This window comes from Coregonus lavaretus (genome assembly GCF_964263955.1).
Source record: "Coregonus lavaretus genome assembly, contig: HAP1_SCAFFOLD_728, whole genome shotgun sequence".
In the NCBI taxonomy this organism is placed as follows: domain Eukaryota; kingdom Metazoa; phylum Chordata; class Actinopteri; order Salmoniformes; family Salmonidae; genus Coregonus; species Coregonus lavaretus.
Window position 1 is genome coordinate 1 of NW_028160568.1, and position 26,500 is coordinate 26,500.

Genomic DNA, 26,500 nt, shown 5'->3' on the forward strand with positions numbered 1-26,500 from the left:
TGGGTGAGTGGGTGTGTGTTGAGTTGTTGTTAGGTTGTGTTGTTGTCAGGTTAGAGTGTCCCCTTCGGGGAGGGGGTGCTGGTTGGGGTTATGGGGGGGGGGGGGGGGGGGGGGTCAGACCACCCAGGACAAACTATTTTAACGGCAATTTGATTTGTAGAGCTGGAAGGAATCGGCCCCAGTTCGAAGCTGTTATGGAGTCTTTTTTAGGACAAGCGACTTCAGATTCGGGCATGCTCCGGTAAACATTTTATTTCAGTATTAAAATAAACCTCCTGATCTGCCTTCAAACATCCCGAAACAACCCCCACCCTAGAAAACAAGAGCTCCTAGCTCTGGTGGAAGAGAAAAAGCTGAAATCTGAAGAAGCTGTAAAGACATGTGACCGACTTGATTATGGGCGGGTTTCCCGGACAAAGATTATGTCTAGTCCTGGGCTAAGAAGCAAAAATCAATAGAGAATCCCGTTTGAAAATGTTTTTTTTGAATCCGGGATTAGGCTTAATCTGTGTTCAGAAAACCAGCCCTATGAGTTTTAAGATAACAAAGTCTGTCTTTTATTTAATCTCAGTGGGAGTCACTGTTTTCGTCCATTTGTTTTTAAGGAAACGTCAGGGTGTACAGTAGGTGATATAATCAGGTTTTCTAGGTATTGTCTGCCGTATCTAGCCTGTGGTGAGAAGCCTGTTGGAGACGTATCGGCCAGACAGACCTGGTCTGGGCCTAATGCTCCTCCAGAGCAGATATGACCTGAGCATTTTCTAACCTACAGTATTTGCCATATCTTCAATCTAAGCCAACTAGAAAGTGTGTGTCCTCAGGCCTGGAGGGAAGCAAAAGTAATTCCGTTACCTAAGAATAGTAAAGCCCCCTTTACTGGCTCAAACAGCCGACCAATCAGCCTGTTACCAACCCTTAGTAAACTATTGGAAAGAATTGTGTTTGACCAGATACAATGCTATTTTACAGTAAACAAATTGACGACAGACTTTCAGCACGCTTATAGGGAAGGACATTCAACAAGCACAGCACTTACACAAATGACTGATGATTGGCTGAGAGAAATTGATGATAAAAAGATTGTGGGGGCTGTTTTGTTAGACTTCAGTGCGGCTTTTGACATTATCAATCGTGGTCTGCTGCTGGAAAAACGTATGACGTGGATGTGGATTAAAGCAGCCCCCAACACCGCTCTGATTCAGAGGGGTTGGGTTAAATGCGGAAGACACATTTAAGTTGAATGCATTCAGTTGTACAACTGACTAGGTATCCCCCTTTCCCTTACACCCCCTGCTATATTGTGGATAAAGAGTTACCTGTCTAACAGAACACAGAGAGTGTTCTTTAATGGAAGCCTCTCCAACATAATCCAGGTAGAATCAGGAATTCCCCAGGGCAGCTGTCTAGGCCCATTGCTTTTTTCAATCTTTACTAACGACATGCCACTGGCTTTGAGTAAAGCTTTGAGTAAAGCCAGTGTGTCTATGTATGCGGATGACTCAACACTATACACGTCAGCTACCACAGCGACTGAAATGACTGCAACACTTAACAAAGAGCTGCAGTTAGTTTCAGAATGGGTGGCAAGGAATAAGTTAGTCCTAAATATTTCAAAAACTAAAAGTATTGTATTTGGGTCAAATCATTCACTAAACCCTAAACCTCAACTAAATATTTTAATGAATAATGTGGAAATTGTTCAAGTTGAGGTGACTAAACTGCTTGGAAGTAACCCTGGATTGTAAACTGTCATGGTCAAAACATATTGATACAACAGTAGCTAAGATGGGGAGAAGTCTGTCCATAATAAAGCGCTGCTCTGCTTTCTTAACAGCACTATCAACAAGGCAGGTCCTACAGGCCCTAGTTTTGTCCCACCTGGACGACTGTTCAGTCGTGTGGTCAGGTGACACAAAGAGGGACTCAGAACAGGGCAGCACGGCCGGCCCTTGGATGTACACAGAGAGCTAACATTAATAATATGCATGTCAATCTCTCCTGGCTCAAAGTGGAGGAGAGATTGACTTCATCACTACTTGTATTTGTGAGAGGTATTGACATGTTGAAAGCACCGAGATGTCTGTTTAAACGACTAGCACACAGCTCAGACACCCATGCATACCCCACAAGACATGCCACCAGAGGTCTCTTCACAGTCCCCAAGTCCAGAACAGACTATGGGAGGTGCACAGTACTACATAGAGCCATGACTACATGGAACTCTATTCCACATCAGGTAACTGATGCAATCAGTAGAATCAGATTTATTTAAAAACAGATTAAAATACACCTTATGGAACAGCGGGGACTGTGAAGAGACACACACATAGACACAGACACATGCATACACACACACGATAACATACACTCTATACACACGTACACATGGATGTTGTGTTGTATATGTGTGGTAGTGGAGTAGGGGCCTGAGGTCACACACTTAGTGTGTTGTGAATTCTGTTATGAATGTATTGTAATGTTTTTGAAATTGTATAACTGCCTTAATTTTGCCGGACCCCAGGAAGAGTAGCTGCTGCCTTGGCAGGAACTAATAGGGATCCATAATAAATACAAATACAAATGTACAGTACTGAAACTAAGAGGCCAGAGAGAAGGGGAAACTGCCCACAAGGGTACCCAGTCAATAACCCCTAAATTAGACGTTTGGCAAGAAAGAAAACAAGTTGTGAAGAAGAGGAAGAATATTCAAACATCTCTTTATGAAATTAATAACAGCTGATAAATTAACATATTTTCTTCCAGCTCGAGTGTGGTACAGGAATAACTGTCATTCAACTCAATACTAAGGGACCATAAGCCTTTAGAATTGTGTCAGTTTTAAGAAAAATTTGCAGTATAATTCCATATGATTGATGTTGCAAAATTACAGTTCGTAACAGTATTCAGAGATATACTGTATAGACATTTAGGAATAGCTGGAGATTGGAAATGTGATGAAAAAATGTGTAATTAGGATGTTGCAGTGTTTGGTTCTTTGTAAGAAAATGTGTAGGCTTATAGTCCAGATGATGTCAACTCTGTGTAGGTTTATAGTCCAGATGATGTCAACTCTGTGTAGGTTTATAGTCCAGATGATGTAAACTCTGTGTAGGCTGATGGTTCCAGATGACGTCAACTCTGTGTAGGCTGATGGTTCCAGATGACGTCAACTCTGTGTAGGCTGATGGTCCAGATGATGTCAACTCTGTGTAGGCTGATGGTCCAGATGATGTCAACTCTGTGTAGGCTGATGGTCCAGATGACGTCAACTCTGTGTAGGCTGATGGTTCCAGATGACGTCAACTCTGTGTAGGCTGATGGTTCCAGATGACGTCAACTCTGTGTAGGCTGATGGTCCAGATGATGTCAACTCTGTGTAGGCTGATGGTCCAGATGATGTCAACTCTGTGTAGGCTGATGGTCCAGATGATGTCAACTCTGTGTAGGCTGATGGTCCAGATGATGTCAACTCTGTGTAGGCTGATGGTCCAGATTATGTCAACTCTGTGTAGGCTGATGGTCCAGATGACGTCAACTCTGTGTAGGCTGATGGTCCAGATGATGTCAACTCTGTGTAGGCTGATGGTCCAGATGATGTCAACTCTGTGTAGGCTGATGGTCCAGATGACGTCAACTCTGTGTAGGCTGATGGTTCCAGATGACGTCAACTCTGTGTAGGCTGATGGTTCCAGATGACGTCAACTCTGTGTAGGCTGATGGTTCCAGATGACGTCAACTCTGTGTAGGCTGATGGTCCAGATGATGTCAACTCTGTGTAGACTGATGGTCCAGATGATGTCAACTCTGTATAGGCTGATGGTCCAGATGATGTCAACTCTGTGTAGGCTGATGGTCCGGATGATGTCAACTCTGCTAGTGTCACCGTGGTGACTGCTGTCTGTTGGTTTCTACTCAGGGAGATAGAGAACAGGATCGAGGCTGATCATCCAGTGGTGAGTTAGTTCAACTTCCTGTCTCTGTCTGTCTGTCTGTCAACATCGTGTATCTATCTGTCTTCCCCGTCCACAGCCCAACTTCCTGTCTCTGTCCTTCATTCTGTCAACATCATGCATCTATCTGTCTCCCCGTCCACAGCCCAACTTCCTGTCTCTGTCAGCATCATGTATCTATCTGTCTCCCCCGTCCACAGCCCAACTTCCTGTCTCTGTCAGCATCATGTATCTATCTGTCTCCCCGTCCACAGCCCAACTTCCTGTCTCTGTCAGCATCATGTATCTATCTGTCTCCCCGTCCACAGCCCAACTTCCTGTGTCTGTCAGCATCATGTATCTATCTGTATCCCCCGTCCACAGCCCAACTTCCTGTCTCTGTCAGCATCATGTATCTATCTGTCTCCCCGTCCACAGCCCAACTTCCTGTCCCTGTCAGCATCATGTATCTATCTGTCTCCCCGTCCACAGCCCAACTTCCTGTGTCTGTCAGCATCATGTATCTATCTGTCTCCCCGTCCACAGCCCAACTTCCTGTCTCTGTCAGCATCATGTATCTATCTGTCTCCCCTTCCACAGCCCAACTTCCTGTCTCTGTCAGCATCATGTATCTATCTGTCTCCCCGTCCACAGCCCAACTTCCTGTGTCTGTCAGCATCATGTATCTATCTGTCTCCCCGTCCACAGCCCAACTTCCTGTGTCTGTCAGCATCATGTATCTATCTGTCTCCCCGTCCACAGCCCAACTTCCTGTCTCTGTCAGCATCATGTATCTATCTGTCTCCCCTTCCACAGCCCAACTTCCTGTCTCTGTCAGCATCATGTATCTATCTGTCTCCCCGTCCACAGCCCAACTTCCTGTGTCTGTCAGCATCATGTATCTATCTGTCTCCCCGTCCACAGCCCAACTTCCTGTGTCTGTCAGCATCATGTATCTATCTGTATCCCCCGTCCACAGCCCAACTTCCTGTCTCTGTCAGCCATCATGTACAGTGAGGGAAAAAAGTATTTGATCCCCTGCTGATTTTGTACGTTTGCCCACTGACAAAGACATGATCAGTCTATAATTTTAATGGTAGGTTTATTTGAACAGTGAGACAGAATAACAACAACAAAAATCCATAAAAATGCATGTCAAAAATGTTATAAATTGATTTGCATTTTAATGAGAGAAATAAGTATTTGACCCCTCTGCAAAACATGACTTAGTACTTGGTGGCAAAACCCTTGTTGGCAATCACAGAGGTCAGACGTTTCTTGTAGTTGGCCAACAGGTGTGCACACATCTCAAGAGGGATTTTGTCCCACACCTATTTGCAGATCTTCTCCAAGTCATTAAGGTTTCGAGCCTGACGTTTGGCAACTCGAACCTTCAGCTCCCTCCACAGATTTTCTATGGGATTAAGGTCTGGAGACTGGCTAGGCCACTCCAGGACCTTAATGTGCTTCTTCTTGAGCCACTCCTTTGTTGCCTTGGCCATGTGTTTTGGGTCATTGTCATGCTGGAATACCCATCCACGACCCATTTTCAATGCCCTGGCTGAGGGAAATCACCCAAAATTTGACGGTACATGGCTCCGTCCATCGTCCCTTTGATGCGGTGAAGTTGTCCTGTCCCCTTAGCAGAAAAACACCCCCAAAGCATAATGTTTCCACCTCCATGTTTGACGGTGGGGATGGTGTTCTTGGGGTCATAGGCAGCATTCCTCCTCCTCCAAACACGGCGAGTTGAGTTGATGCCAAAGAGCTCGATTTTGGTCTCATCTGACCACAACACTTTCACCCAGTTCTCCTCTGAATCATTCAGATGTTCATTGGCAAACTTCCGACGGGCCTGTATATGTGCTTTCTTGAGCAGGGGGACCTTGCGGGCGCTGCAGGATTTCAGTCCTTCACGGCATAGTATTTTACCAATTGTTTTCTTGGTGACTATGGTCCCAGCTGCCTTGAGATCATTGACAAGATCCTCCCGTTTAGTTCTGGGCTGATTCCTCACCGTTCTCATGATCAATGCAACTCCACGAGGTGAGATCTTGCATGGAGCCCCAGGCCGAGGGAGATTGACAGTTATTTTGTGTTTCTTCCATTTGCGAATAATCGCACCAACTGTTGTCACCTTCTCACCAAGCTACTTGGCGATGGTCTTGTAGCCCATTCCAGCCATGTGTAGGTCTACAATCTTGTCCCTGACATCCTTGGAGAGCTCTTTGGTTTTGGCCATGGTGGAGAGTTTGGAATCTGATTGATTGATTGCTTCTGTGGACAGGTGTCTTTTATACAGGTAACAAACTGAGATTAGGAGCACTCCCTTTAAGAGTGTGCTCCTAATCACAGCTCGTTACCTGTATAAAAGACACCTGGGAGCCAGAAATCTTTCTGATTGAGAGGGGGTCATATACTTATTTCCCTCATTAAAATGCAAATCAATTTATAACATTTTTGACATGCGTTTGTATGGATTTTGTTGTTGTTATTCTGTCTCTCACTGTTCAAATAAACCTACCATTAGAATTATAGACTGATAATTTATTCGTCAGTGGGCAAACGTACAAAATCAGCAGGGGATCAAATACTTTTTTCCCTCACTGTATCAGGATCCAGACCTCTTCCCTTTTTTTCTTGTTCTACATGTTGCTACGTTACAGACTTATTCTAAAATTGATTAAATAAAATCAATCAACACACAGCACCCCATAATGACGAAGTGAAAACTGGTTTTCAGACCTTATTTACATAAGTATTCAGACCCTTTGCTATGAGACTCGAAATTGATCATCCTTGAGATGTTTCTACAACTTGATTGGAGTCCAACTGTGGTAAATTCAATTGATTGGACATGATTTGGAAAACCACACACCTGTCTATATAAGGTCCCACAGTTGACAGTGTATGTCAGAGCAAAAACCAAGCCATGAGGTCAAAGGAATTGTCCGTAGAGCTCAGAGACAGGATTGTGTCGAGGCACAGATCTGGGGAAGGGTACCAAAATATTCTGCAGCATTGAAGTTCCCCATGAACACAGTGGCCTCCATCATTCTTAAATGGAAGAAGTTAGAAACCACCAGGACTCTTCCTAGAGCTGGCCGCCCGGCCAAACTGAATAATTGGGGGAGAAGGGCCTTGGTCAGGGAGGTGACCAAGAACCCAATGGTCTCTCTGACAGAGCTCTAGAGTTCCTCTGCTGAAATGGCAGAACCTTCCAGAAGGACAACCATCTCTGCAGCACTCCACCAATCAGGCCTTTATGGTAGAGTGGCCAGACTCCTCAGTAAAAGGCCACTCCTCAGCCACTCCTCAGTAAAAGGCACATGACAGCCCGCTTGGAGTTTGCCAAAAGGCACCTAAAGGACTCTCAGACCATGAGAAACAAGATTCTCTTGTCTGAATGCCAAGCGTCACATCTGGACGAAACCTGGCACCATCCCTACGGTGAAGCATGGTGGTGGCAGCATCATGCTGTGGGGATGTTTTTCAGCGGCAGAGACTGGGAGACTAGTCAGGATCGAGGGAAAGATGAACTGAGCAAAGTACAGAGAGATCCTTGATGAAAACCTGCTCCAGAGCGCTCAGGACCTTAGACTGGAGCGAAGGTTCACCTTCCAACAGGACAATGACCCTAAGCACACAGCCAAGACAACACAGGAGTGGCTTCGGGACAAGTCTCTGAATGTCCTTGAGTGGCCCAGCCAGAGCCCGGACTTGAACCCGATCGAACATCTCTGGAGAGACCTGAAAATAGCTGTGCAGCGACGTTCCCCATCCAACCTGACAGAGCTTGAGAGGATCTGCAGAGAACAATGGGAGAAACTCCCCAAATACAGGTGTGCCAAGCTTGTAGCGTCATACCCAAGAAGACTCGAGACTGTAATCGCTGCCAAAGATGCTTCAACAAAGTACTGAGTAAAGGGTTTGAATACTTATGTAAATGTCATATTTAAGTTTTTATTTTTTATAAATTAGCAAAACATTTCTAAAAACCTGTTTTTGCTTTGTCATTATGGGGTATTGTGTGTAGATTGATGAGGGGGAAAAAACAATTTAATCCATTTTAGAATAAGGCTGTAATGTAACAAAATGTGGAAAAAGTCAAGGGGTCTGAATACTTTCCGAATGCACTGTATCTGTCTCACAGTCCCCAGCCCAACTTCCTGTCTCTGTCAGTCAGTCTGTCAGCATCATGTGTCTATCTGTCTCACAGTCCCCAGCCCAACTTCCTGTCTCTGTCAGTCAGTCTGTCAGCATCATGTGTCTATCTGTCTCACAGTCCCCAGCCCAACTTCCTGTCTCTGTCAGTCTGTCAGCATCATGTGTCTATCTGTCTCACAGTCCCCAGCCCAACTTCCTGTCTCTGTCAGTCAGTCTGTCAGCATCATGTGTCTATCTGTCTCACAGTCCCCAGCCCAACTTCCTGTCTCTGCCAGTCTTCTCCAGTCTCTATTTGCTCACCATCTGACAGTGAGCCCATGGCTTGGATCAGTGTGAGTGTGGTTATTAAATAAACAACAGAATTTCATATACTTTGTTTTTTAGATTTTTACGTCAGCATTCGAAAGGGAAATTGGCCCAATATTATCTCAATGAGAAATGACATGAAAACGACAGTATACATTTTTTCGGTCTTCATTTTTACATCGTTAAATATTATTGTTACATCATATTATTCAGAAGTGATATTGGCCAATAGTATCTGCCTCTCTCTCTCTCTCTCTCTCTCTCTCTCTCTCTCCCCCCTCCCCTCTCTCTCCCCCCTCCCCTCTCTCTCCCCCCTCTCTCTCTCTTTCCCCCTCTCTCTCTCCCCCTCGCTCTCTCACCCCCCTCTCTCTCTCTCCCTCGCTCTCTCACCCTCCCCTCTCTCTCTCTCCCCCTCTCTCTCTCCCCCTCCCCTCTCTTTCCCCATCTCTCTCTCTCCCCTCTCTCTCTCCCATCTCTCTCTCTCCCCCCTCTCTCTCCCCCTCCCCTCTCTCTCCCCCTCCCCTCTCTCTCTCTTTCCCCCTCTCTCTCCCCTCACTCTCTCCCCCTCGCTCTCTCTCCCCCTCGCTCTCTCCCCTCTCTCTCTTTCCCCCTCTCTCTCTCCCCCTCGCTCTCTCTCTCCCTTCCTCTCTCTCTCTCCTCTCTCCCCCCCCTCTCTCTCCCCTCTCTCCTCTCTCTCTCCTCTCTCCCCCCCCTCTCTCTCCCCTCTCCCCCCCCCCCTCTCTCTCTCCCCCCCCCTCTCTCTCTCCTCTGTGTCTTCTTCTCCTTCTCAGCCGGCCCCAGCCAATGCGGGGGAGGAGAGTGAGGAGGACCAGCAGTTCCGGAGCATCTTTCAGCAGATAGCCGGGGATGTGAGTACTGGGAGTACAGGGAAGCCAGGGAGCGCTTGGGGGAGTGTGAGTATAGTGCTGGGGTGGGTGGTCAATCAATGTGCTCCCAATCTAGGGCCGAGATTCAATCCAATCTAAATGATATCCGCGTTATAGCGCACTTTACATTTATAAGGTAATTTCCGATTGAGCCGACATATGCAGCATTTACCGTGAATGCGAACACAGGAACATTGCCTTTAAAAGCTGCATTGTCTGATTGAATCCCGGCCTATTTCCTGTGTTATGATCAGCCTACTGTTTCTGTCATATTGCTGTCGTTACCAGACCTGGGTTCAAATACTGTATCTCCGCTTTATTCATGTCTCAGGATATGACCCAGATACACAGGAGGCGGATAGTACGATTCTCCAAATATTTATTATAACGAGGGGGCAGGCAAAGGGCAGGTCGAGGACGGGGGCAGGCAAAGGGCAGGTCGAGGGCAGGCAAAGGGCAGGTCGAGGGCAGGTCGAGGGCAGGCAGAGGGCAGGCAGAGGGCAGGTCGAGGGCAGGTCGAGGGCAGGTCGAGGGCAGGCAAAGGGCAGGTCGAGGGCAGGCAGAGGTTCGTAATCCAAGGCAGAGTCAATCAGGGACAGAACGGCGGGCTCAGGGTCAGGACAGGCTGAAAGGTCAAAACCGGGAAGACTAGAAAACAAAACTTGAGAACAGGAGAAAAAAAACAGAAAAACACGCTGGGACGACTTGACTGAACTGGCAACAGACAAACAGAAAACGCAGGTATAAATACACAGGGGAATAATGGGGGGAAATAGGAGACACCTGGTGGGGGGTGGAGACACCTGGTGGGGGGTGGAGACAAGCACAAGACAGGTGAAACAGATCAGGGCGTGACAGTATCTACGCTTGATATAGCTTGCCTGGTGCAATGAAAACCAATGAAATTGTCCCAAAAGTGGAAACTGGCACTCCAGGTAGGCTCAATCAACCGATTTAAAGTAGGTATTATACAAAGGAAAACAAATACTACTTGAACTCAGGTCTGGTTATAGAAATGAATTTGATTAGGTTATTTTATTTTATCAGGTAAGGATGCTTTCAGACATCAATAGATTAACTACGGAAGCCCTGAATTATCTCGTTTGAACGACTTAGTATCTTGTTCGAATAACTTAGTATCTCGTTCAAAAGACTTAGTAAACAAAAAATGATTTGAATATTTTTTTTACTAAGTCGTTCAATCGAGACACTAAGCCATTTGAATGACTAATTATCCTCGCTTGAACGACTTAATTGTTATTTTGACCAATTAGGCCTAATTTGTTTTGCAGTTTGTCAGACCATGTAATGGTTGGTGCAGCCATTATTTCACTGATTCCATCCATTGATAAGATTTATTCACGTGACAGGTCTTTGATAGCCTAAAGCAGGGCTTCTTTTGAATGCCAGAATATATAAGTGTGGAGCGAGGAGAGGAGCGTCTGACAAACTGCATAACAAATGAGGCCTAATTAGACAAAATAACAATTAAGTTGTTCAAATTAGACAGTCATTCAAACGACTTATTATCTCGTTTGAACGACTTAGTATCTTGTTTGAACGTTTAGTAAATATATATATATATATACAGTGGGGGAAAAAAGTATTTAGTCAGCCACCAATTGTGCAAGTTCTCCCACTTAAAAAGATGAGAGAGGCCTGTAATTTTCATCATAGGTACACGTCAACTATGACAGACAAAATGAGAAAAAAAAATCCAGAAAATCACATTGTAGGATTTTTTATGAATTTATTTGCAAATTATGGTGGAAAATAAGTATTTGGTCAATAACAAAAGTTTCTCAAGACTTTGTTATATACCCTTTGTTGGCAATGACACAGGTCAAACGTTTTCTGTAACTCTTCACAAGGTTTTCACACACTGTTGCTGGTATTTAGGCCCATTCTTTCATGCAGATCTCCTCTAGAGCAGTGATGTTTTGGGGCTGTCGCTGGGCAACACGGACTTTCAACTCCCTCCAAAGATTTTCTATGTGGTTGAGATCTGGAGACTGGCTAGGCCACTCCAGGACCTTGAAATGCTTCTTACGAAGCCACTCCTTCGTTGCCCGGGCGGTGTATTTGGGATCATTGTCATGCTGAAAGACCCAGCCACGTTTCATCTTCAATGCCCTTGCTGATGGAAGGAGGTTTTCACTCAAAATCTCACGATACATGGCCCCATTCATTCTTTCCTTTACACGGATCAGTCGTCCTGGTCCCTTTGCAGAAAAACAGCCCCAAAGCATGATGTTTCCACCCCCATGCTTCACAGTAGGTATGGTGTTCTTTGGATGGAACTCAGCATTCTTTGTCCTCCAAACACGACGAGTTGAGTTTTTTTAACCAAAAAGTTATATTTTGGTTTCAGCTGACCATATGACATTCTCCCAATCCTCTTCTGGATCATCCAAATGCACTCTAGCAAACTTCAGACGGGCCTGGACATGTACTGGCTTAAGCAGGGGGACACGTCTCCCACTGCAGGATTTGAGTCCCTGGCGGCGTAGTGTGTTACTGATGGTAGGCTTTGTTACTTTGGTCCCAGCTCTCTGCCGGTCATTCACTAGGTCCCCCCGTGTGGTTCTGGGATTTTTTTTGTGATCATTTTGACCCCACGGGGTGAGATCTTGCGTGGAGCCCCAGATCGAGGGAGATTATCAGTGGTCTTGTATGTCTTCCATTTCCTAATAATTGCTCCCACAGTTGTTTTCTTCAAACCAAGCTGCTTACCTATTGCAGATTCAGTCTTCCCAGCCTGGTGCAGGTCTACAATTCTGTTTCTGGTGTCCTTTAACAGCTCTTTGGTCTTGGCCATAGTGGAGTTTGGAGTGTGACTGTTTGAGGTTGTGGACAGGTGTCTTTTATACTGATAACAAGTTCAAACAGGTGCCATTAATACAGGTAACGAGTGGAGGACAGAGGAGCCTCTTAAAGAAGAAGTTACAGGTCTGTGAGAGCCAGAAATCTTGCTTGTTTGTAGGTGACCAAATACTTATTTTCCACCATAATTTGCAAATAAATTCATTAAAAATCCTACAATGTGATTTTCTGGATTTTTTTTTCTCATTTTGTCTGTCATAGTTGACGTGTACCTATGATGAAAATTACAGACCTCTCTCATCTTTTTAAGTGGGAGAACTTGCACAATTGGTGGCTGACTAAATACTTTTTTTCCCCACTGTATATATATATATAGATAGATAGATATATATATAGATATATATAGACAGTGCCTTAGAAAAGTATTTAGACCCCTTGACTTTTTCCACATTTTATAAGATGACAGTTTTATGTAATCCATAGATTAGGGCCTAATGAATTTATTTGAATTGACTGATTTCCTTGTAACTCAGTAACATTTTTGAAATTGTTGCGTTTATATTTTTGTTCAGTGTATATATATATACAGTGCATTCGGAAAGTATTTTGTTACGTTACAGCCTTATTCTCAAATTGATTAATTGTTTTTCCCCCTCATCAATCTACACACAATACCCCATAATTACAATGCAAAACAGGTTTTTAGAAATGTTTGCAAATTTATTAAAAAGAAAAATACTGAAATATGACATTTACATAAGTATTCGAACCCTTTACTCAGTACTTTGTTGAAGCACCTTTGGCAGCAATTACAGCATCGAGTCTTCTTGAGTATGACGCTACAAGCTTGGCACACCTGTATTTGGGGAGTTTCTCCCATTCTTCTCTGCAGATCCTCTCAACCTCTGTCAGGTTGGATGGGGAGCGTTGCTGCGCAGCTATTTTCAGGTCTCTCCAGAGATGTTCGATCAGGTTCAAGTCCGGGCTCTGGCTGGGCCACTCAAGGACATTCAGAGACATGTCCCGAAGCCACTCCTGTGTTGTCGTGGCTGTGTACTTAGGGTTGTTGTCCTGTTGGAAGGTGAACCTTCGCCCCAGTCTGAGGTCCTGAGCGCTCTGGAGCAGGTTTTACTTTGCTCCGTTCATCTTTCCCTCAATCCTGACTAGTCTCCCAGTCCCATTCGCTGAAGAAAATCCCCACAGCATGATGCTGCCACCACCATGCTTCACCGTAGGGATGGTGCCAGGTTTCCTCCAGACGTGACGCTTGGCATTCAGGCCAAAGAGTTCGATCTTGGTTTCATCAGACCAAAGAATCTTGTTTCTCATGGTCTGAGAGTATTTAGGTGCCTTTTGGCAAACTCCAAGCGGGCTGTCATGTGCCTTTTACTGAGGAGTGGCTTCCGTCTGGCCACTCTACCATAAAGGCCTGATTGGTGGAGTGCTGCAGAGATGGTTGTCCTTCTGGAAGGTTCTCCCATCTCCACAGAGGAACTCTGGAGCACTGTCAGAGTGGCCATTGGGTTCTTGGTCACCTCCCTGACCAAGGCCCTTCTCCCCCGATTGCTCAGTTTGGTCGGGCGGCCAGCTCTAGGAAGAGTCCATCTTCCATTTAAGAATGATGGAGGCCACTGTGTTCATGGGGATCTTCAATGCTGCAGACATTTTTTGGTATCCTTCCCCAGATCTGTGCCTCGACACAATCCTGTCTCTGAGCTCTAAGGACAATTCCTTCTACCTCATGGCTTGGTTTTTGCTCTGACATACAGTGTCAACTGTGGGACCTTATATAGACAGGTGTGTGCCTTTCCAAATCATGTCCAATCAATTGAATTTACCACAGGTGGACTCCAGTCAAGTTGTAGAAACATCTCAAGGATGATCAATGGAAACAGGATGCACCTGAGCTCAATTTTGAGTCTCATAGAAAAGGGTCTGAATACTTTGGTAAATAAGATATTTCTGTATTTTATTTTTAATACATTTGCAAAAATGTCTAATAACCTGTTTTCGCTTTGTCATTATGGGGTATCGTGTGTAGATTGCTGAGGATTTTTATTGATTTAATCCATTTTAGAATAAGGCTGTAATGTTACAAAATGTGGAAAAAGTCAAGTGGTCTGAATACTTTCTGAAGGCGCTGGATGTATACATTGTTTTTACTATGTCGTTCAAACAAGATACTGAGTCGTTCAAATTAGATTTGTTTGTTTTCCCTTGGGCTTCAGGGCTTCCGTGGATTAACACAAACAACGAATGCCATTGAAACATTACATTTGTAAAAAGAAATGTCCAGTCAGATGATCTCCATGTGTCCTTCTCCCTCTGTCTCCTCTCTCACAGGAAATGGAAATAACCGCCAACGAGCTGAAGAATGTCCTCAACAGTATCGTCTCCAAACGTAAGACTAAAAGTAGACGTTACAGTCCTCTTCTTTATCATTACAGAAGGGGTTCCACAAAGCTCCATTTTAGGGCCTGTTTTGTTCACCATTTTTATTTTATTTTTATTTATTTAACCTTTATTTAACCAGGTAAGCCAGTTGAGAACAAGTTCTCATTTACAACTGCGACCTGGCCAAGATAAAGCAAAGCAGTGCGATAAAAACAACAACACAGAGTTACACATGGGGTAAAACAAAACATAAAGTCAAAAATACAACAGAAAATATATATACAGTGTGTGCAAATGTAGTAAGTTATGGAGGTAAGGCAATAAATAGGCTATAGTGCAGAATAATTACAATTAGTATTAACACTGGAATGCTAGATGTGCAAGAGATGATGTGCAAATAGAGATACTGGGGTGCAAATGAGCAAAATAAATAACAATATGGGGATGAGGTAGTTGGGTGGGCTAATTTCAGAGGGGTCCAAAATTATTGACATCCTTGATAAAGATGAACAAGAATGACTGTATAAAATAAATAATTAAAATACTGAGCTATATTGTATGCAAAAACAAATCGAGAAATTATATAATTTTTTTTATCATACAATTGCTCAGAGAAAGAGATTTTGTTTAACAGGTTAAACAAATATCTCTCAAAAAAAGTTAGGGGTCAAAATGATTGACACCCCTAGTTTCAATACCTTTCAATACATCACCTTGCGAGGATAACGGCACTGAGCCTTTTTCTAAAATGTTCTATGAGATTGGAGAACACATTGGGAGGGATCTTAGACCATTCCTCCATACAGAATATTTTCTGATCCTTGATATCCTTCGTCTGAGCTTATGGACTGCCCTCTTCAATTCAAACCACAGGGTTTCAATAATTTTCAAGTCCAGAGACTGAGATGGCCATTGCAAAATGTTGATTTTTGTGGCCAATTAGCCATTTCTTTATGGATTTTGATGTGCGCTTGGGGTTATTGTCTTGCTGGAAGATCCACTTGCAGCCAAGTTTCACCCTCCTGGCAGAAGCAACCAGGTTTTTAGCTAGAATGTCCTGGTACTGTGTAAAGTTCGTTAACTAAATTGTTAAATGGTACTGGGTAAAATTAATTAATTTTTGCTTATCTTTAACACGGGTGTCAATAATTTCGGACCCCACTGTATATAAATCATATACACAAATGAGGACTGTCTGGTCCCCAGAAGAGTTTGGAAACACTGTCCTAAATCTCCCTCGCTCTCTCTCTCTCCCACAGATACAGTACATATAGATATATACTATATAGATATCAGATCATATAACATATCCTCTTCTATGTTGTCATTCTCCCATTAGTCACCTACAGTGTTTCCCAACCCTCAACTGGGACCACCTGATAGTCCACAGTTTTGTTCTAGCCCTGCGCTGACACACCAGATTCAACTATGTGGTCATTTGTCGATTTGTGAACCGTCTGTCTCTCTCTCTCCCACAGATAAGGACCTGAACTCAGAGGGTTTTAGCCTGGACAGCTGCAGGAGCATGATCTCTCTCATGGACGTATCCTCTGTATCTGGGCTGTCTGTAGATAGACCCGCCTGCAGAGACCCGCCTGCAGAGACCCGCCCGGGTCAGGTTCTGTTGTCTGTAGATAGAACACAACCTGCAGAGACCCGCCTGGGTCAGGTTCTGTTGTCTGTAGATAGAACACAACCTGCAGAGACCCGCCCGGGTCAGGTTCTGTTGTCTGTAGATAGAACACAACCTGCAGAGACCCGCCTGCAGAGACCCGCCTGCAGAGACCCACCCGGGTCAGGTTCTGTTGTCTGTAGATAGAACACAACCTGCAGAGACCCGCCTGCAGAGACCCGCCCGGGTCAGGTTCTGTTGTCTGTAGATAGAACACAACCTGCAGAGACCCGCCTGCAGAGACCCGCCCTGGTCAGGTTGTGTTGTCTCTATCAGTGCTTCTCAAACCTCTCGTCGGGGACCCCCAGATGTTTCACAATGTTGTTGTGGCCCTGAAGTAGCTCACCTGATTCACTTTGTCAAGGGCTTGATGATTGGTTGGCAATTTGAATAATATTATAATAACATGCCATTTGACGGACGCTTTCATCCAAAGCAGCAGTCACATGTGTAGATACATTTTACATATGGGTGGTCCCGGGAATCGAACCCACTACCCTGGCGTTACAAGCGCCATGCTCTACCAACTGAGCTACAGAGGAGATGCGCAAGCTGTGGAATAGATCAAATACAGGGAACGGCTGGGGGTCCCCGAGGAGAGGTTTGGGGGAAACCACTGCTCTATAGAGAGAGAGAGCACAGTCTGTTGTGACCTGGGACAGGGCCTACGGTGGCCTATGAGGGCCAAATCCACCTTTTTACTGCTGTGGTTCGCAGTAGCAAGGCCATGGGTGTTACAGGAAATGCACTAAATGTATTAACCAGGGTCTGTGAGCTAAGGGAGTGGAGAAACAGGTTATTTTGAGCCAAGTGACTGTATGTTGATGAGTTCCCCATGTGTCGCCCGTCGTTGTGGTCTTAACTGCAGCTGTCTAGATGGACGGGACGGGCAGACTCAACCTGCAGGAGTTCAGACATCTCTGGAACAAGATCAAGCAGTGGCAGGTGAGAATGCTGGGTTTTCCCTTTACCTGCTGCTCCCAATGGCACTGTAGACATGGTCAGATGTGTAGATTTATAACTGCTCTGTTTCTTAGGGAATTTTCCAACACTATAACTCGGACCAGGCTGGCAGCATCAACAGCTACGAGATGAGAAATGCTGTCAACGATGCAGGTAAGATCAAATCAAATCAAATGTTATTGGCCACATGCGCCGAATACAACAGGTACAGACATTACAGTGAAATGCTTACTTACAGCCCTTAACCAACAGTGCATTTATTTTTTAGTAAAAAAGTAAAATAAAACAACAACAAAAAAAGTGTTGAGAAAAAAAGAGCAGAAGTAAAATAAAATAACAGTAGGGAGGCTATATATACAGTAAAATAAAGTGACAGTAGGGAGGCTATATATACAGTAAAATAAAGTGACAGTAGGGAGGCTATATATACAGGGGGGTACCGGTGCAGAGTCAATGTGCGGGGGCACCGGCTAGTTGAGATAGTTGAAGTAATATGTACGGATGTGGGTAGAGTTAAAGTGACTATGCATAAATACTTAACAGAGTAGCAGCAGCGTAAAAAGATGGGGTGGGGGTGGGGGGGCAGTGCAAATAGTACAGGTAGCCATGATTAGCTGTTCAGGAGTCTTATGGCTTGGGGGTAGAAGCTGTTGAGAAGTCTTTTGGACCTAGACTTGGCGCTCCGGTACCGCTTGCCGTGCGGTAGAGCATCTCTAGTTGTGTTTACCAGATTTAAATAGAAAACAATCGGCAGCTGGATTGGATCCCTGTTTAAGCAGTGTTCAACCTTCCCAAGTTCTCTCACGTCACCCCGCTCCTCCGCACACTCCACTGGCTTCCAGTTGAAGCTCGCATCCGTTACAAGACCATGGTGCTTGCCTATGGAGCAGTGAGGGGAACGGCACCTCCGTACCTTCAGGCTCTGATCAGTCCCTACACCCAAACGAGGGCATTGCGTTCATCCACCTCTGGCCTGCTGGCTCCCCTTCCTCTGCGGAAGCATAGTTCCCGCTCAGCCCAGTCAAAACTGTTCGCTGCTCTGGCACCCCAATGGTGGAACAAGCTCCCTCACGACGCCAGGACAGCGGAGTCACTCACCACCTTCCGGAGACATTTGAAACCCCACCTCTTTAAGGAATACCTGGGATAGGATAAAGTAATCCTTCTACCCCCCCTTACCCCAACCCACCCCCCCCCCCAAAAAAAAAAGAAAAAAAAAACTATTGTAAAGTGGTTATCCCACTGGCTATAAGGTGAATGCACCAATTTGTAAGTCGCTCTGGATAAGAGCGTCTGCTAAATGACGTAAATGTAAATGTAAGCAACTACAAGGAGATGTAAAGAAATGTTGTTTTGTTTAAATGTGCTGCAGCATGGTAACTGACCACTCCACAGCCTAATGTATGTCTCTATCTCCTGTCTCTTCAGTCATGTGTCTTTGTCTCCCGTTCAGGTTTCCGTCTCAACAACCAGCTCTATGACATCATCACCATGCGCTACGCCAACGAGGGCATGAACATCGACTTTGACAGCTTCATCAGCTGTCTGGTCCGCCTCGAAGCCATGTTCAGTATGTCACCTTATCTCCGTATTACACTGGTCCCAGATCTGTATGTGCTGTCTTGTCAACTCCTGGCCATTGGCATGCAGGTCGGGTTACTGTAAACGTTGATGTAAAATGGGCTTTATATTTGAGTTGATTATGATTTATTTGACATTTTAAAAAACACAACTCAACCACACGTGTGTATACAACACGTTTTAAGTAATTGAGGATAACACAACCAAAGTTGTAATTAGTTTTCTTCTAATTTTAATATAAATCTTTGATATATTTATTGATTGATTGATTGATTATATGGGGTTTGTTTGCAGGGGCGTTCCAGGCCTTTGACCAGGATGGAGACGGTACGATCAGACTCAGTGTCTTGGAGGTAAGCTGCTAATGCTATAATACATCATGGAATATAATGAGTATTAACATGTTATTACCACCACCTTAGGTAGAGTGAACCAAGATGTTATTACCACTGCCAAGATGTTATTACCACTGCCTTAGGTAGAGTGAACCAAGATGTTATTACCACTGCCAAGATGTTATTACCACTGCCTTAGGTAGCGTGAACCAAGATGTTATTACCACTGCCAAGATGTTATTACCACCACCTTAGGTAGAGTGAACCAAGATGTTATTACCACTGCCTTAGGTAGAGTGGACCAAGATGTTATTACCACTGCCAAGATGTTATTACCACTGCCTTAGGTAGAGTGGACCAAGATGTTATTACCACTGCCAAGATGTTATTACCACTGCCTTAGGTAGAGTGGACCAAGATGTTATTACCACTGCCAAGATGTTATTACCACTGCCTTAGGTAGAGTGGACCAAGATGTTATTACCACTGCCAAGATGTTATTACCACCGCCTTAGGTAGAGTGGACCAAGATGTTATTACCACTGCCTTAGGTAACGTGGACCAAGATGTTTTTTTATTTATTTTATTTCACCTTTATTTAACCAGGTAAACCAGTTGAGAACAGGTTCTCATTTACAACTGCGACCTGGCCAAGATAAAGCAAAGCAGTGCAATAAAAACAACACAGAGTTACATATGGGGTAAAAAAACATAAAGTCAAAAATACAACAGAAAATATATATACAGTGTGTGCAAATGTAGCAAGTTATGGAGGTAAGGCAATAAATAGGCTATAGTGTAGAATAATTACAATAGTATTAACACTGGAATGCTAGATGTGCAAGAGATTATGTGCAAATAGAGATACTGGGGTGCAAAAGAGCAAAATAAATAACAATATAGGGATGAGGTAGTTGGGTGGGCTAATTTCAGATGGGCTGTGTACAGGTGCAGTGATCGGTAAGGTGCTCTGACAACTGATGCTTAAAGTTATTGAGGGAGATAAGAGTCTCCAGCTTCAGAGATTTTTGCAATTCGTTCCAGTCATTGGCAGCAGAGAACTGGAAGGAATGGCGGCCAAAGGAGGTGTTGGGTTTGGGAATGACCAGTGAGATATACCTGCTGGAGCGCAGACTACGGGTGGGTGCTGCTATGGTGACCAATGAGCTAAGATAAGGCGGGGATTTGCCTAGCAGTGATTTATAGATGGCCTGGAGCCAGTGGGTTTGACGACAAACATGTAGTGAGGACCAGCCAACAAGAGCGTACAGGTCACAGTGGTGGGTAGTGTATGGGGCTTTGGAGACAAAACGGATGGCACTGTGATAGACTACATCCAATTTGCTGAGTAGAGTGTTGGAGGCTATTTTGTAAATGACATCGCCGAAGTCAAGGATCGGTAGGATAGTCAGTTTTACGAGGGCATGTTTGGCAGCATGAGTGAAGGAGGCTTTGTTGCGAAATAGGAAGCCGATTCTAGATTTAACTTTGGATTGGAGATTCTTTATGTGAGTCTGGAAGTTGAGTTTACAGTCTAACCAGACACCTAGGTATTTGTAGTTGTCCACATACTCTAGGTCAGACCCGTCGAGAGTGGTGATTCTAGTCGGGTGGGCGGGTGCCAGCAGCGTTCGATTGAAAAGCATGCATTTAGTTTTACTAGTGTTTAAGAGCAGTTGGAGGCTACTGAAGGATTGTTGTATGGCATTGAAGCTCGTTTGGAGGTTTGTTAACACAGTGTCCAATGAAGGGCCAGATGTATACAAAATGGTGTCGTCTGCGTAGAGGTGGATCTGAGAGTCACCAGCAGCAAGAGCGACATCATTGATATACACGGAGAAAAGTGTCGGCCCAAGAATTGAACCCTGTGGCACCCCCATAGAGACTGCCATAGGTCCAGACAACAGGCCCTCCGATTTGACACACTGAACTCTATCTGAGAAGTAGTTGGTGAACCAGGCGAGGCAGTCATTTGAGAAACCAAGGCTATTTAGTCTGCCAATAAGAATGCGGTGGTTGACAGAGTCGAAAGCCTTGGCCAGGTCGATGAAGACGGCTGCACAGTACTGTCTATTATCGATCGCGGTTATAATATTGTTTATGACCTTGAGCGTGGCTGAAGTGCACCCGTGACCAGCTCGGAAACCGGATTGCATAGCGGAGAAGGTACGGTGGTATTCGAAATGGTCGGTGATCTGTTTGTTAACTTGGCTTTCAAATACTTTCGAAAGGCAGGGCAGGATGGATATAGGTCTGTAGCAGTTTGGATCTAGAGTGTCACCCCCTTTGAAGAGGGGGATGACCGCGGCAGCTTTCCAATCTCTGGGGATCTCAGACGTTATGAAAGAGAGGTTGAACAGACTAGTAATAGGGGTTGCGAAAATTTCGGCGGCTAGTTTTAGAAAGAAAGGGTCCAGATTGTCTAGCCCAGCTGATTTGTAGGGGTCCAGATTTTGCAGCGCTTTCAAAACATCAGCTGTCTGAATTTGTGTGAAGGAGAAGCGGGGGGGGCATGGGCAAGTTGCAGCAGAGGGTGCAGAGTTGGTGGCCGGGTTAGTGGTAGCCAGATGGAAAGCATGGCCAGCTGTAGCAAAATGCTTGTTGAAATTCTCGATTATTGTAGATTTATCGGTGGTGATAGTGTTTCCTAGCCTCAGTGCAGTGGGCAGCTGGGAGGAAGTGCTCTTATTCTCCATGGACTTTACAGTGTCCCAAATCTTTTTGGAGTTAGTGCTACAGGATGCAAATTTCTGTTTGAAAAAGTTAGCCTTTGCTTTCCTGACTGCTTGTGTATATTGGTTCCTAACTTCCCTGAAAAGTTGCATATCGCGGGGGCTATTTGATGCTAATGCTGTACGCCACAGGATGTTTTTGTGCTGGTCAAGGGCAGTCAAGTCTGAGGAGAACCAGGGGCTATATCGGTTCTTAGTTCTGTATTTTTTGAATGGGGCATGTTTATTTAAGATTGAGAGGAAATTACTTTTAAGGAACAACCAGGCATCCTCTACTGACGGAATGAGATCTATATCCATCCAGGATACCTGGGCCAGGTCAATTAGGAAGGCATGCTCGCTAAAGTGTTTTAGGGAGCGTTTGACAGTGATGAGGGGTGGTCGTTTGACCGCGGACCCGTTACGGACGCAGGCAATAAGGCAGTGATCGCTGAGATCCTGGTTGAAGACAGCTGAGGTGTATTTAGAGGGTATGTTAGTCAGGATGATATCTATGAGGGTACCCATGTTTACGGATTTAGGGTTGTACCTGGTAGGTTCGTTGATAATTTGCGTGAGGTTGAGGGCATCTAGCTTGGATTGTAGGATGGCTGGGGTATTAAGCATATCCCAATTTAGGTCACCAAGCAGTACAAACTCTGAGGATAAATGGGGGGCAATCAATTCACATATGGTGTCCAGGGCACAGCTGGGGGCTGAGGGGGGTCTGTAGCAAGCGGCAACAGTGAGAGACTTATTTCTGGAAAGGTGGATTTTTAGAAGTAGAAGCTCAAACTGTTTGGGCACAGACCTGGATAGTATGATAGAGCTCTGCAGGCTATCTCTACAGTAGATTGCAACTCCACCCCCTTTGGCAGTTCTATCTAGACGGAAAATGTTATAGTTGGGGATGGAAATTTCAGAATTTTTGGTGGCCTTCCTGAGCCAGGATTCAGACACTGCTAGAACATCAGGGTTGGCAGAGTGTGCTAACGCAGTGAATAACTCAAACTTAGGAAGTAGACTTCTGATATTTATGTGCAAGAAACCAAGACTTTTGCGATTACAGAAGTCATCAAATGATAGCGCCTGGGGAGTAGGAGTGATACTGAGGGCTGCAGGGCCTGGGTTAGCCTCTACATCACCAGAGGAACAGATAAGGACTAGAATAAGGATACGGCTAAAGGCTTTAAGAACTGGTCTTCTAGTGCGTTGGGTACATAGAATAAAGGGGGCAGATTTCCGGGTGTTATAGAAAAGATTCAGGGCATTATGTACAGACAAGGATATGGAAGGATATGAGTAAAGTGGAGGTAAACCTAAGCGTTGGGTAACAATGAAAGAGATAGCATCGCTGGAGGCATCAATTGAGTCGGTCTCCGCGTGTATAGGGGGAGGGGCAAAGGAGCTATCTAAGGCAGGTTTAGCTAGGCTGGGGGGTCTACAGTGATATAGTAAAATTAGAAATAACCGAAACAACAATAAACTAACCATGTTTGGGCTGAGGCTAAACATAAACAGGATGTAGTACCGTAAAAAGGAACAGTCCAGCAGACATCAGCTGTATAGCTGAGTTATCATAAGGTCCGGTGGTAAACTAGTGAGTAAGAGGCCACGGCTAGCGTGTGCTAGCGGGCCGGGGCTAGCAGATGGATGGAATCTTCGTGGTTAACGTCGTAACCACATCAGATGATTTCGTCGGCAGACCAGTCGTGTAGGATCGGCGGGGCTCCGTGTCAACACTAGGTGGTCCCGTCCGGTTGACAGAGAGGTAGATAGCCGGGAGATGGGCCTAGCTCAGGATGATTAGCCAGACCACAGCGTCCGTTTTGTTGTAGCTAGCTGATAGCGATGAATCCGGAGTTAAAGGTCCAGTGATTCAGTGATTCCGGCAGAAAAACTGATATGTTCTGGGTCGATAACGCGCTGTGCAGACTGGCCGAATATCCGGTGATTAATGTCCAGTGATTAAAATTAATCCCGCAGAAAAAATCCAATGTTCTGGGTGAAATACCGCTAGCTGAGGCTAATAGCAAGTAGCTAGTTAGCTGGCTAGCTGGCTAGCTAGTTTCAACTGGAGATTCTAGATTCTAGATAAAGGTAAGTCAATAATAGAATCCGTTCCACATTGAGTGAGGCGGGTTGCAGGAAAGTATATTTTGTAGAAGGATGAAAAGTCTGATATGGAAATATGTACGAAAAATACAGAAAAATAGGGTATTTACAGGCTATTTACAGACATACGATAAAAACACAACTGCACTACTACGCCATCTTGGAAAACAAGCCATCTTATTACCACCGCCAAGATGTTATTACCACTGCCTTAGGTAGCGTGGACCAAGATGTTATTACCACCGCCTTAGGTAGAATGGACCAAGATGTTATTACCACTGCCTTAGGTAGAGTGGACCAAGATGTTATTACCACCGCCTTAGGTAGAGTGAACCAAGATGTTATTACCACTGCCTTAGGTAGAGTGGACCAAGATGTTATTACCACCGCCTTAGGTAGAGTGGACCAAGATGTTATTACCACTGCCTTAGGTAGAGTGGACCAAGATGTTATTACCACCGCCTTAGGTAGAGTGAACCAAGATGTTATTACCACTGCCTTAGGTAGAGTGGACCAAGATGTTATTACCACCGCCTTAGGTAGAGTGAACCAAGATGTTATTACCACCGCCTTAGGTAGAGTGGACCAAGATGTTATTACCACTGCCTTAGGTAGAGTGGACCAAGATGTTATTACCACCGCCTTAGGTAGAGTGAACCAAGATGTTATTACCACTGCCTTAGGTAGAGTGGACCAAGATGTTATTACCACCGCCTTAGGTAGAGTGAACCAAGATGTTATTACCACCGCCTTAGGTAGAGTGGACCAAGATGTTATTACCACTGCCTTAGGTAGAGTGGACCAAGATGTTATTACCACCGCCTTAGGTAGAGTGAACCAAGGTGTTATTACCACTGCCTTAGGTAGAGTGAACCAAGATGTTATTACCACTGCCTTAGGTAGAGTGGACCAAGATGTTATTACCACTGCCAAGATGTTATTACCACCGCCAAGGTGTTATTACCACCGCCAAGGTGTTATTACCACTGCCTTAGGTAGAGTGAACCAAGATGTTATTACCACTGCCTTAGGTAGAGTGAACCAAGATGTTATTACCACTGCCTTAGGTAGAGTGGACCAAGATGTTGTTTTCACCTAACGTCTGTATCACCATTGTTTTTAATGGTGCTCACGGTTAGCTGCTGCTTTTCCCTAGTCGGAGCGTTTAGCTTATTTTTTGGGGGAAAAGTACCCTGTCGACACAGCCCCTTACTGCACATGTATAAGGACAACAACAGTGTTACCAACCTAACTGATATCTGTGTTACCAAAACTTTTTGGGTCCGGGGACCCCTTTCGTGATTGCAAATTCATAACCAGAACACAACTGGAGTGAGATAAAACTAACATACAAGGAGTTTTACTATGACTTCGGCAGTGCATGGCTGGACGAACCACGTCTCTGGCCCTGGGAAGGAACATTTAAACGCCCGCCTCTTGGCATCTGAGATCAGTTTTCAAGCTAATACCCTGCAATTCTACACATTTTGCCATAAGGCAGAGATAAAACTTTGCAGTTTTAAAGCTTAAATTACAATGCATTTATGTTTGAGTAAATACACTTTTGGGGAATACAAGAAGTAATGAGTAAAAAAATTACATTTTAGTCATTTAGCAGACGCTCTTATCCAGCGCAATTAGGGTTAAGTGCCTCGCTCAAGGGCACATCGACAGATTTTCACCTAGTCGGCTCGGGGATTAGAACCAGTGACCTTTCGTTTACTGGCACAACGCTCTTAACCACTAAGCTACCTGCCGCCCCGGCTGGTGGAGTACTGTGGATACCATTATCCCTGTGAGCTTCCCAGTCCCATGTTGCTCAGGGTTAATAACATACATTGTAGATAAAAAAATATTACATTGTATTGTATTCTACACTGAACAAAAATATGAATGCAACATGTAAAGTGTTGGTCCCATGTTTCATGAGCTGAAATGAAATATCCCAGAAATGTTCCATACGCACAAAAAGCTTATTTATCTCAAATTTGGTGCACAAATCTATTTACATCCATGTTAGTGAGCATTTATCCTTTGCCAAGATAATCCATCCACCTGACATGTGTGGCATATCAAGAAGCTGATTAAACAGCATGATCACTACACAGGTGCACCTTGTGCTGGGGACGATAAAAGGCCACTCTAAAATGTGCAGTTTTGTCACACAACACAATGCCAAAGATGTCTCAAGTTTTGAGGGAGCGTGCATTTGGCATGCTGACTGACGGAATGTCCACCAGAGCTGTTGCCAGATAATTGAATGTTCATTTCTCTACCATAAGCCACCTCCAATGTCATTTTAGAGAATTTGGCAGTACATCCAACCGGCCTCACAACCACAGACCACGTGTAACCACGCCAGCCCAGGACCTCCACATCCGGCTTCTTCACCTGCGGGGTCGTCTGAGACCAGCCTCCTGGACAGCTGATGAAACTGTGGGTTTGCCACAACCGAAGAATTTCTGCACAAACTGTAAGAAACCATCTCAGGGAAGCTCATCTGCGTGCTCGTCGTCCTCACCAGGGTCTTGACCTGACTGCAGTTTGCCGTTGTAACCGACTTCAGTGGGCAAATGCTCACCTTCGATGGCCACTGGCACGCTGGAGAAGTGTGCTC